A 9,476-nucleotide genomic window follows, 5' to 3' on the forward strand; every position below is an offset into this window, starting at 1 on the left:
CCATGCTTAACAGTCCGGTCTTCAACCGAGCTAAGTGAATGAGATTCATTGACATGGGGGGCCTTCTGAAACATTGGAAATGGGCAGAGGCTGAAAACTTTGGGTGTCAGGCTATGTTTGAAGTGGGGAGTCATGCCTCAAATATAAATTCTGGTGTCCCTAGTGAAAGTTGAAGCAAAACATTGGAATTTTGAGTTGTTCTTCATAATGCCTATTAAGCTCACGAGATCTTGCGAAAGAAATGGGAGAAGGTGTGTAGAGAAAATAAAAGGCGGGGAGGGGACTGGGTATATAAAATTTGAGAGCTTTCAACTTAGCTCTGGCTCTTGAGGTTGCATGTAGAAAAACAAACTCAGTTTTTGAAAACCAGAATTTCATGTATATGGACCCAACATATTATTCAAACAAGTTTATTTGATAGTAATATATGAGACAATTATTGCCCTTTTGTAATTTGTACAAGTAAAGTGTAAACTTTGAATTTTGTTTGAAATCGTGATTTCCGTTTTTGATTTGGTTCTCACAATATAGATAATGCATTCATAGAAAGTAAGTTACTTTAACTTGTAGGTATCTTCCAAAGGTAATTAGAAATAGGATGTTTGGTTCAGTAGCACTTTCTAACTGTATCTTGTTCTTTTTCCTCTTTCAAAAGACTTCCCATAAAGGTCAATGCCACTCTTTTATGCTTATAACATCATGCGTTTTTATAATTCCGTCTTTTTGTTTATTCTAAAATGTTACTCTTTTTATTCCCCAAAATTATTTTGAAGTGATAACTAACTTGTTCGTCTGAGTCTTTGTAGGAAGGTATGTACGCTCTTGTCATGAATAGATCAAAATGAGTCTTGTGGTCATTTAAGGCAATGTTCTTCTATGGCATCTGTTCATTTGATTTTTAGAATGTATCCTAAGTGATTGTTTTGTTACAAATAGAAAATAATGTACAAATCTATAAAAAATATTGGGCTGTTTCTGACACTTTCTTTTTTATATTATACGGGTAAGGGTTGTATTGTGTTTTGATTTCACTGTTTCTTTTGGTCATATTTGATAGGGAGAGCAGCAATTGAGGTTACAAATGAAGGTGTTGATGCTGCAGGGCATACAATTGGTACATCTTTGGAGGTCATTTCCAACTTAGAGGAAGGTTCTCAACCCCAAGAGTACGATCAAACCAACATCACTAGCTAAAGATTATTTTGAATCCATAACTAACTTGATCGTCTGATACTTTGTAGGTACCACACCTTTAGCTAGTGATGCTGGTTTCCTTTGCTGTGATAATGTCAGACTTGAGGCCCTTAGAGGTAATGTTCTTATGTTTGCCTATTTTAATTTGGTTTGATTTGTTTGTGCTCAACAGATTATTAAGGTTCATTCGTTGATTTCGTTTATTAATATGTACAAGTTTTATAAAAACGTGAAGCCTTTTCTTGACTTGAACATTTTTTTAGATATTATTCAGGTTTTTTTTTTAACTATACAATGATTAAATGAACTTATTCTTTGTCTAAATTCAATATTTCTTCCATATTAAATCTGGCTGCCTTACTTCACTTGTTCAATTTATTTTTTCTTAATTTATAGTAATTTGTGACCTTTTCCATGAGATATAGAAAGTAATGCAGGGAACCTTTGATTTGGAAGCATAATTCGGTCTGCACCCCAACTATTTTTCATATAGAGTTTCATGCATTACATTAGATTAAGTCACATAAATTTGTTAATTAATCTATAGAACCTACACCTCCGATCAAAGGTGTGTCCAATGTCAGACACGTGTTGGTTTCTGTTTCTGACACTGACTTACCACATTCAAATTATTTATCTTTTAAAATTAATACTGGTGTTGACGTGTCATTCTCGTGTCCCATACTCGTATTGTATAAAAAAGTTTGAAATCCATAGATGAAATTTCCAGTGCCTTGTTCTGGTCATTGTTATCCATATGTGGTAAATGTGTCTTTAATAGATATTTATGTACATCAACATGAAAATTTGCATATTGTTTATAATTCATTTCAGATCCTAGTAATTTCCAACTATGACTATCAAAATCTTTTTATTGGGACTTTAGATAAAAAGTCATCCTGCATATGTTCTGATTTGTACAAATTTGCTGAAGTGGTTTTCCTTCTATTGTGGTTGCAGGGATTTGTCATCGTCTCAGTTTTATTCGATACAACATCTTGCCCTCATACACCTTCACAAAATGGGGTAGCCAGACGTAAAAATATGCATCTTGTAGTAACCGCTTGGACCTTACTTCTCTATGGTAATGTTCCATTCTGATTATGGGGGATATTATGCTAATATGGCATGTTACCCTATAAACCTGATGCCCTCGTCTGTCCTTAACAACAATATCCCTCATTTAATTTTGTTGTTTCCTTATTCCCCCTTCACCCAATTCCTCCTCGTGTCTTCGAGTCTACAATATTTGTTAAAGTAAATGCTCGTGACGGTGACGGTACGGTGATCGCCCATGGTTCTCTTTCTCTCTCTTCCAGGTTACTCCTACCCTATCTCATATCGAAACATTGGGGACAATGTTCGGTTTAAGCGCGGGAGGAGATTTTTATCGTTTTTTATTGTTTTTCTTTATTTTTAGTATGTTTTGTGCGTTTTTAGTTGTTTGCTTTTCCTTTCAATAAAATAACATGTGTTTGACGAGTCATCTGTGTAGTGTATCCGTATTTCTTCCATTTCTTTAATCTTACCAAAAAAAAATTGTGAGCACAGAAAACAGTGCATCTTGAATATTCAGGCTATAAGACAGGTTTATGACGAGATTTAAAAGATTTAGGAAAACTTTTTTAAAAACATGTATTGTCTTAACACCGTAGGGTTCATGATTATAAGAGTCTATCCCGATAACCCATATGCTGTGGCCCTAATTTTTGTTCCAAAAAAGTCCTTAAGTAGTTTATCCTTACAGTCAGCTCCGGCTTAAGCATGCTCTACGTAAGGTACCGATGAAAATAAGTGAATGATCACAAAAAAATTTCCTGCTTTGTTCTCAAGTCATATGAAAATTCGGGCTAGGTGACTCTCACACGGTCATTTAACCCAGTAAAATAAAGACATATGCGAAACATGCAGAAGAAAAAAAAAAAATATATATATATATATATATATATAAGAATATGCCTATTGTTGGTTGGTTCAGAGGTATCTGGTACTGAACTTGGTAGGGTGGATTACGATCCAATCCCCCACAACTGCAAATTGGGTTAAGTAAATGGGTTACACCAACTTATGTACCAGAGTCCCATGCTTAGAAAAATAATTCCTGCTTTGTTCTTAAGTCATATGAAAATTCGGGCTAGGTGACTCTCACAAGGTCATTTAACCCAGTAAAATAAAGACATATGCGAAACATGCAGAAGAAAAAAAAAAAAAAAAAATATATATATATATATATATATATATATATATATATATATATATATATATATATATATATATATATATATATATATATATATATATATATATATATATATATATATATATATATATATATAAGAATATGCCTGTTGTTGGTTGGTTCAGAGGTATCTGGTGCTGAATTTGGTAGGGTGGATTAGGATCCAATCCCCCACAACTGCAAATTGGGTTAAATAAAGGGGTTACACCAACTTATGTACCAGAGCCCCATGCTTAAGAGCATAATCACTAACCGGTCACTTTACTATGAGTATGTACGGATAACGGGCTTAATGTGATTGCACCTGAATGAAAAGGACTTGATGAAAACGAAAAGAATGCCTAGGTATGGTGGGGTAATGTGGATTGATTTGTATTAGAGTGAAAGGAAGGAAGGAGAGAAAAGAGAGAGAGAGAGAGAAAGTGGATCTGAATTCTGTTATGTATTGATTCTGTTTGTTATATATTTTTATTCTGTTACAGTGAATAGGATATATATAGGTATTATAACCTGTGCCACTACTGGACTTAACCTACACCACACACACTAACTAACTACACGTTAGTTATGATGACATGGCACTCTAGAATATACACTAATACTCCCCCACAAGTTCAAGGTGGCTGCAAAGTCAGGCTTGAGGCAGACAAGTTGAGCTTGCTTCTGAGCTCCAGAAATCTTGAACTTCAAAGACTTCCCATAAAGGTCAGTGTCACTCTTTTATGCTTATAACATCATGTGTTGTTATAATTTCGTCTTTTTGTTTACTCTAAAATGTTACTCTTTTTATTTCCCAAAATTATAACTAACTTGTTCGTCCGATTCTTTGTAGGAAAGTATTTACGCTCTTGTCATGAATAGATCAAAATGAGTCTTGAGGTCATTACAGGTAATGTTCTTCTATTGCTTCTTTTCATTTGGTTTTTACAATAAATGCAACGTGATTGTTTTGTTACAAGTAGTAAATACTGCACAAATCCATAACAAATATTGAGCAGCTTCTCGCACTTTCTTTTTTATATTATAATGATAAGGGTTGTATTGTGTTTTGATTTCACTGTTTCTTTTGGTCATATTTTTTGGGTTATATTTGATAGGGAGAGCCAGCCGTTGAGGTTACAAATGAAGGTGTTGATGCTGCAGGGCATACAATTGGTACATTTTTGGAGGTCGTGTTCAAACTTAGGAAGGTTCTCAACCCCAAGAGTGTGATCAAACCAACATCACTAGCTAAAGATTATTTTGAATCCACAACTAACTAGATCGTCCGATGCTTTGTAGGTACCACACCTTTGCTATGACCATGTCAGTCTTGAGGTCCTTAGAGGTAATGTTCTTCTGTTTGCCTCTTTTAATTTGGTCTGATTTGTTTGTGCTCAACAAATTATTCAGGTTCATTCGTTGATTTCATTTATTAATGTACAAGTTCTATAAAATCGTGGAGCCTTGTCATGACTTGAACATTTTTTCAGATATTATTCAGGTCTTTTTTGAACTATGTAATGATTAAATGAACTTATTCTTTGTTTAAATTAAATATTTCTTCCATATTAAATTTGGCGGCCTTAGTCCACTTGTTCAGTTTATTTTTCCTGAATTTATAGTAATTGGTGACCGGTTCCATGAGAATAGAAAGTGATGCAGGGAACCTTTGATTTGGAAGTATAATTCGGTCTGCATCCCAGTTATTTTTCATATAGAGTTTCATGCATTTCTTTAGATTATATCACATAAATTTGTTAATTGATTTGTAGTATCTACACCTTCGATCAAAGGTGTGTCCAATGTCAGGCACGTGTTGGTTCCTGACACTGACACATCCACATTCAATTGATTAATTTTTTTAAATTATTACTGGTGTTGACGTGTCACTGTCGTGTCCCATGTCCGTATTGTATATGTTAATTTATTAATTAGTGCGTTTCAGGGATTTGTCATTGTCTCAGCTTTACTCGATACAACATTGCTACAGTTCATTTAAAATTATCCATCTCCTTCTGCAATCTATAAGAAAAATTGCACGGTTGACTTAATATACCCTTGTTATGGTTTTATGGATAATCTCTCAATATTTGAATATGCAATTGTAAACTTGTCATGATCTGCGGGAGAATATATAAGATACTATGTTCTTTTATTTACAATATTATTTTGAATTCATAACTTGACCGTCGGAGTTTTTGCAGGTACCACACCTTTGCAGTGTCATACTATGTTCATGAGTATGATGAAACAGAAAGGAAATGGTAGGAAGTTTGGTTTGCTGTGATCGGTTCCATGAGATTTAGAAAGTGATGCAGGGACGCCTTTGATCATGCTCAACAAGCTGCTAGAGTTTTCAAGAACAGAAACAGCCTGCGGTCTACCCTATTGGAAGCACCATCCGTTCTTCAACCCAACATACGAGTGGATGAGTGTCATTGACTCGGGCCTGCTGGAACATTGGAATTGGCAGAGGGTGAAAATGTTTGGTGACAACTGGTTCCTAGTGATTCGGTTAATCGAAGATGAAGCAAACGATGGAAATTGTGAGTTATTCTTCATCTATTTTAAGATTAAGAAACAAAAGATAGAGTTCTTAGATGATGAGATTCCCATGCTAGAGTTTTGCTTATAAGATTGTTAACCATTCCTAGAATTTTGGTTACAGTTACTTTGGCTCGTTCATCACGCTTCAGATTAATGTGAGCACCTCGCCCAGCACTGTACCTATTATCATCCTGGCTATATTCGTCGAGCCAATTTTCCTCTTCACAAGCAAAAAGCCACTTATCAATTCTACCGGTTACGTCTCTTCTGCTCAAAGCTTCATCTTTAGCTTTCACTATCTGTGCTTCAATGCTAGCTAATAATTCACAAGGATCAACCAGGCCAGAATCTATTAATGCACTAGCTTTCTCGGCAGCAGTACTTGTATCAGGTTCGATATGAGTCAATCTACATATTTCTTCTAACTCTGACCTCTTCTTAAAAACAAACAAGTTCTTTCATTCTACTTGCTTTTAGTTTCGCAAGTTTTTCCACTTCTGCCGAAGCCTTCTCTATCACATTTGTTGAAAGACCGCCTCTTTCGGTGTTTTCTTATGGCGAAGTTGCAACAATAGAAGTAATCCTCAGAAAAGTGTTCCTCTCTTCTTTTGACGTGTCCATCAAATTCCAAAGTTCGAATAGGTTAGCGACAATATCCTTCAACTTCTGTATTCTGACTTTTCTTTCGGTTTTTAACTTGAGAATGGTCTTCTCTAAACCTTCCAATGTGCTATTGCTAATATTAGTTGATTGCTCCACCTGAGTCCCGTGCAAGCTCGGATGTACATCGTCTACTGTTTGGCCGAAATCCAATCCAAGAACACCACAGAGAGTATGCACCTCATTAACACATTGCATCTAATTTAGTTGCTATGAATAATTAAGTAGGTGTTTGAATGCAATATAGAGAGAATTATATACATGAATGGTTAAAAAGTAAATAAATTGATACAAAAATGAAAGGATTACGGGGAAACCGGTGAATTTGTGGAAAATGTAGCTGAAGATGTGAAAAGGGACAAGTTGGTTGGTGAAGAAACTCCTTCCGTGTAAGATATGGGCGCCGGTAGATTGAGGGCGTGGTGGGTGGAAGTAAAGGAGGCGGTAGGCGGCTCTAAGGACGTAGGAATTGTTTCTTTCAAAGATTAAACTTAAAACTAGATTGGTACTATTTGAGAGGTATTGAATAAAACAATTGAAAATTTGTCATTTATTTAGAAAACACAACTAATACATTTCATTGATTAAAAAACTTGGAATTAAAGTCGTGCACTACTCGCAGCTACCTTGGGAGGCTTTATTTGATGGAGAATGCATGAGCGGCTCAATATCTGAATTGATAGCAATATTTCCCATTCCAGTCGCCATGCCTCCCCCTCATCTTTGTCCTTGGTCTTCTGGTCAGGAGTAGCAGTTGTTGTTTCTTGATCAATGATAAACCCCCGGCTGGCTATTGGGAAATATTCCAAATTCATCTTTCTCAATGCTCTTACGCGTGGCAAGACACTTGTATTATATTTAATGTGGTTTACAAGCTCCTTTGGGATTGGTGAGCTGGAAAATATATATGCCTTCTTGTATAGAGGCTTTCCTCCAGACATATCAGACAAGCATATGCCTACATCCTCTTATGAAGTCTGGATGAAATAACAGGATCCAATGATGGTAACGGTTGTTGTCGAAGCTGCAGGTTATCAGAAGGTACAGTGAGAAAGAATCCAATCAATGATAGGGATTTTGTGGCGAGACTGATAGCTGAAGTAACCATTTCGAAACACTGTATTTGCCTGCACAGAGTCCGTAGAAGTGCCATCATGATTGACAGTTGAGGACGACCGGCTTATCATATTATCTATAAGCAGCTATACGCTTGTTCAGAGGAATAGAAATGTGTTGATGCTTGATTCACTTCCAGGCCACTTAAAATTGCAGCAGAGAGAGCAGTTACGATCACTACGCGCTTAGCCTTGTTTTCGTCTGTGTCGGATGGGCTGGTTTGCAGAATTCTGGTAACGCGACCACTGTCATGCTTACGCAGGAAATCATAAGGCTCCTGTTTGACATGCTTGGTTTGCTAATTTGGTTTGGAGAATATGGACTGAGGTAAAATGTCGCAGTTATCCAGACAGCTGGTGTAGCCGCCGTAGGATCTGCCGCTTCAGCATCACTGCTAGTTGCCGACCTCGTTGTTTATCGTCTTGCAATTGCAGGTGGATCCTGCTGCACTTTGTTGCTGCATTTTGTCAACGACCATGCCTTGTTCTGCATGTTCTGCTATTGGTGTTTTGTACATGGCCATGAGGTATCACAACTCAGGCAATCCCTTATATTCTTTGCATCGAGATCCGTAAGCGTCGTGCCAATGTGCTCCGCTCAGTATCACTCCTCCTACGAAATGCTTGGAATAATTAGGCGAGCCCAAAGTTTCTGAACGACAGTGAGTCCAGGTTCCTCCAGACAAGTTCTCAAAGAAGATTTTGTAGGCAAAGTTGATTCATACCATGCAAGCTCTTTGGTGAGCTTCAGAATTGCCGCATTTTCTGTCTCAAAGACAAAATTTGCATCATCAACAGCATCGCCGGCATCGGCCAAAGAGAATTAGGTAGCATCAGCAGAAAACTCCTCAATCGCCTGACGAATAGTTCTGAAGTTTCCAGTGGGCTTGGACATTTTCTCAGAATTGAGCATTGTTAGAAGTTTTTTTATGCAGGAAATTGGTTCGTGGCTTTTCTGTTGTTTACGACTTTGATGCATCTTTTCCGTTATGCTGCACGTTTGCTGCGATATTGCATTTGCGGTTTTCTGTTTTGCATCACCGTTTATCGTAACTAGATCGTATTGATGCCGCTAGCTTGGCTTGTTGGTTGTGTTTTGTTCAGCTGCTTTGGCTTGGATGGCAGCGCGTGCTTGTCGGCAATGCTGATGCATTACCGTCGGTTTTCATTTCCGTTTGAATTGTCGGCTAGTGGTTGTTGTTGTGGCATTATCGACGGAGACTAAGCTTGAAATTGAGTAACTGCGGAGACTTCCATACCATGAAAACCAGCACTGAAAGATGTACCAATATTGGATTGGATGCCAAGCATCAGGAGGGAGGCACCATCCATGACTCTGTTTCTAAACCTCTTCAATCTGTCCATATTTTAAGCAAACTTCCTCCAAAGTAGCATGCTTTATAAGACAACAACCTTGATGCCGTCCAGTTTTTCTATCCTTGATCAGGGCGACCCTAATCACATTCCCGTGTTCCTTAAACAAAGTACAAATATTTTTCTTAGTTTGGAAAAATTTCCAAAATGGTATGTGTTTAGTAGCTTCTGCATGGTGTTGCAATGTCGTCGCTTGAATGGATGGCTAGATTATCCTAATTGTTGTTGTAGCTGGGAGAAGGCCTTGTTTCCATCAATGTCTATTTGGTGATAGTGAAATACTTCTGCCATGGGTTCTTTGTGAAGTTCTTGTTATGATAAATTCTTGCACGGATACTGTTATGCTACTATTGGTTTGACATGGT

General features: G+C 37.1%; 1 long non-coding RNA gene and 1 pseudogene across 1 annotated transcript; one reads left to right on the forward strand and one right to left on the reverse strand.

Moving 5' to 3' along the window:
- The first annotated feature begins 3,556 nt into the window (after window positions 1-3,556).
- Window positions 3,557-5,604, forward strand: LOC127114645 (uncharacterized). The gene is made up of 5 exons (XR_007800457.1): window positions 3,557-4,138; window positions 4,266-4,322; window positions 4,531-4,623; window positions 4,715-4,760; window positions 5,361-5,604. It is a non-coding gene; the product is annotated as an uncharacterized LOC127114645 (long non-coding RNA).
- A 384-nt stretch (window positions 5,605-5,988) lies between these two features.
- LOC127114648 (65-kDa microtubule-associated protein 6-like) lies at window positions 5,989-6,820 on the reverse strand (annotated as a pseudogene).
- Between the last annotated feature and the right edge of the window lie 2,656 nt (window positions 6,821-9,476).

Source organism: Lathyrus oleraceus, unplaced genomic scaffold (assembly GCF_024323335.1).
Source record: "Lathyrus oleraceus cultivar Zhongwan6 unplaced genomic scaffold, CAAS_Psat_ZW6_1.0 chrUn0656, whole genome shotgun sequence".
NCBI classification, from domain to species: domain Eukaryota; kingdom Viridiplantae; phylum Streptophyta; class Magnoliopsida; order Fabales; family Fabaceae; genus Lathyrus; species Lathyrus oleraceus.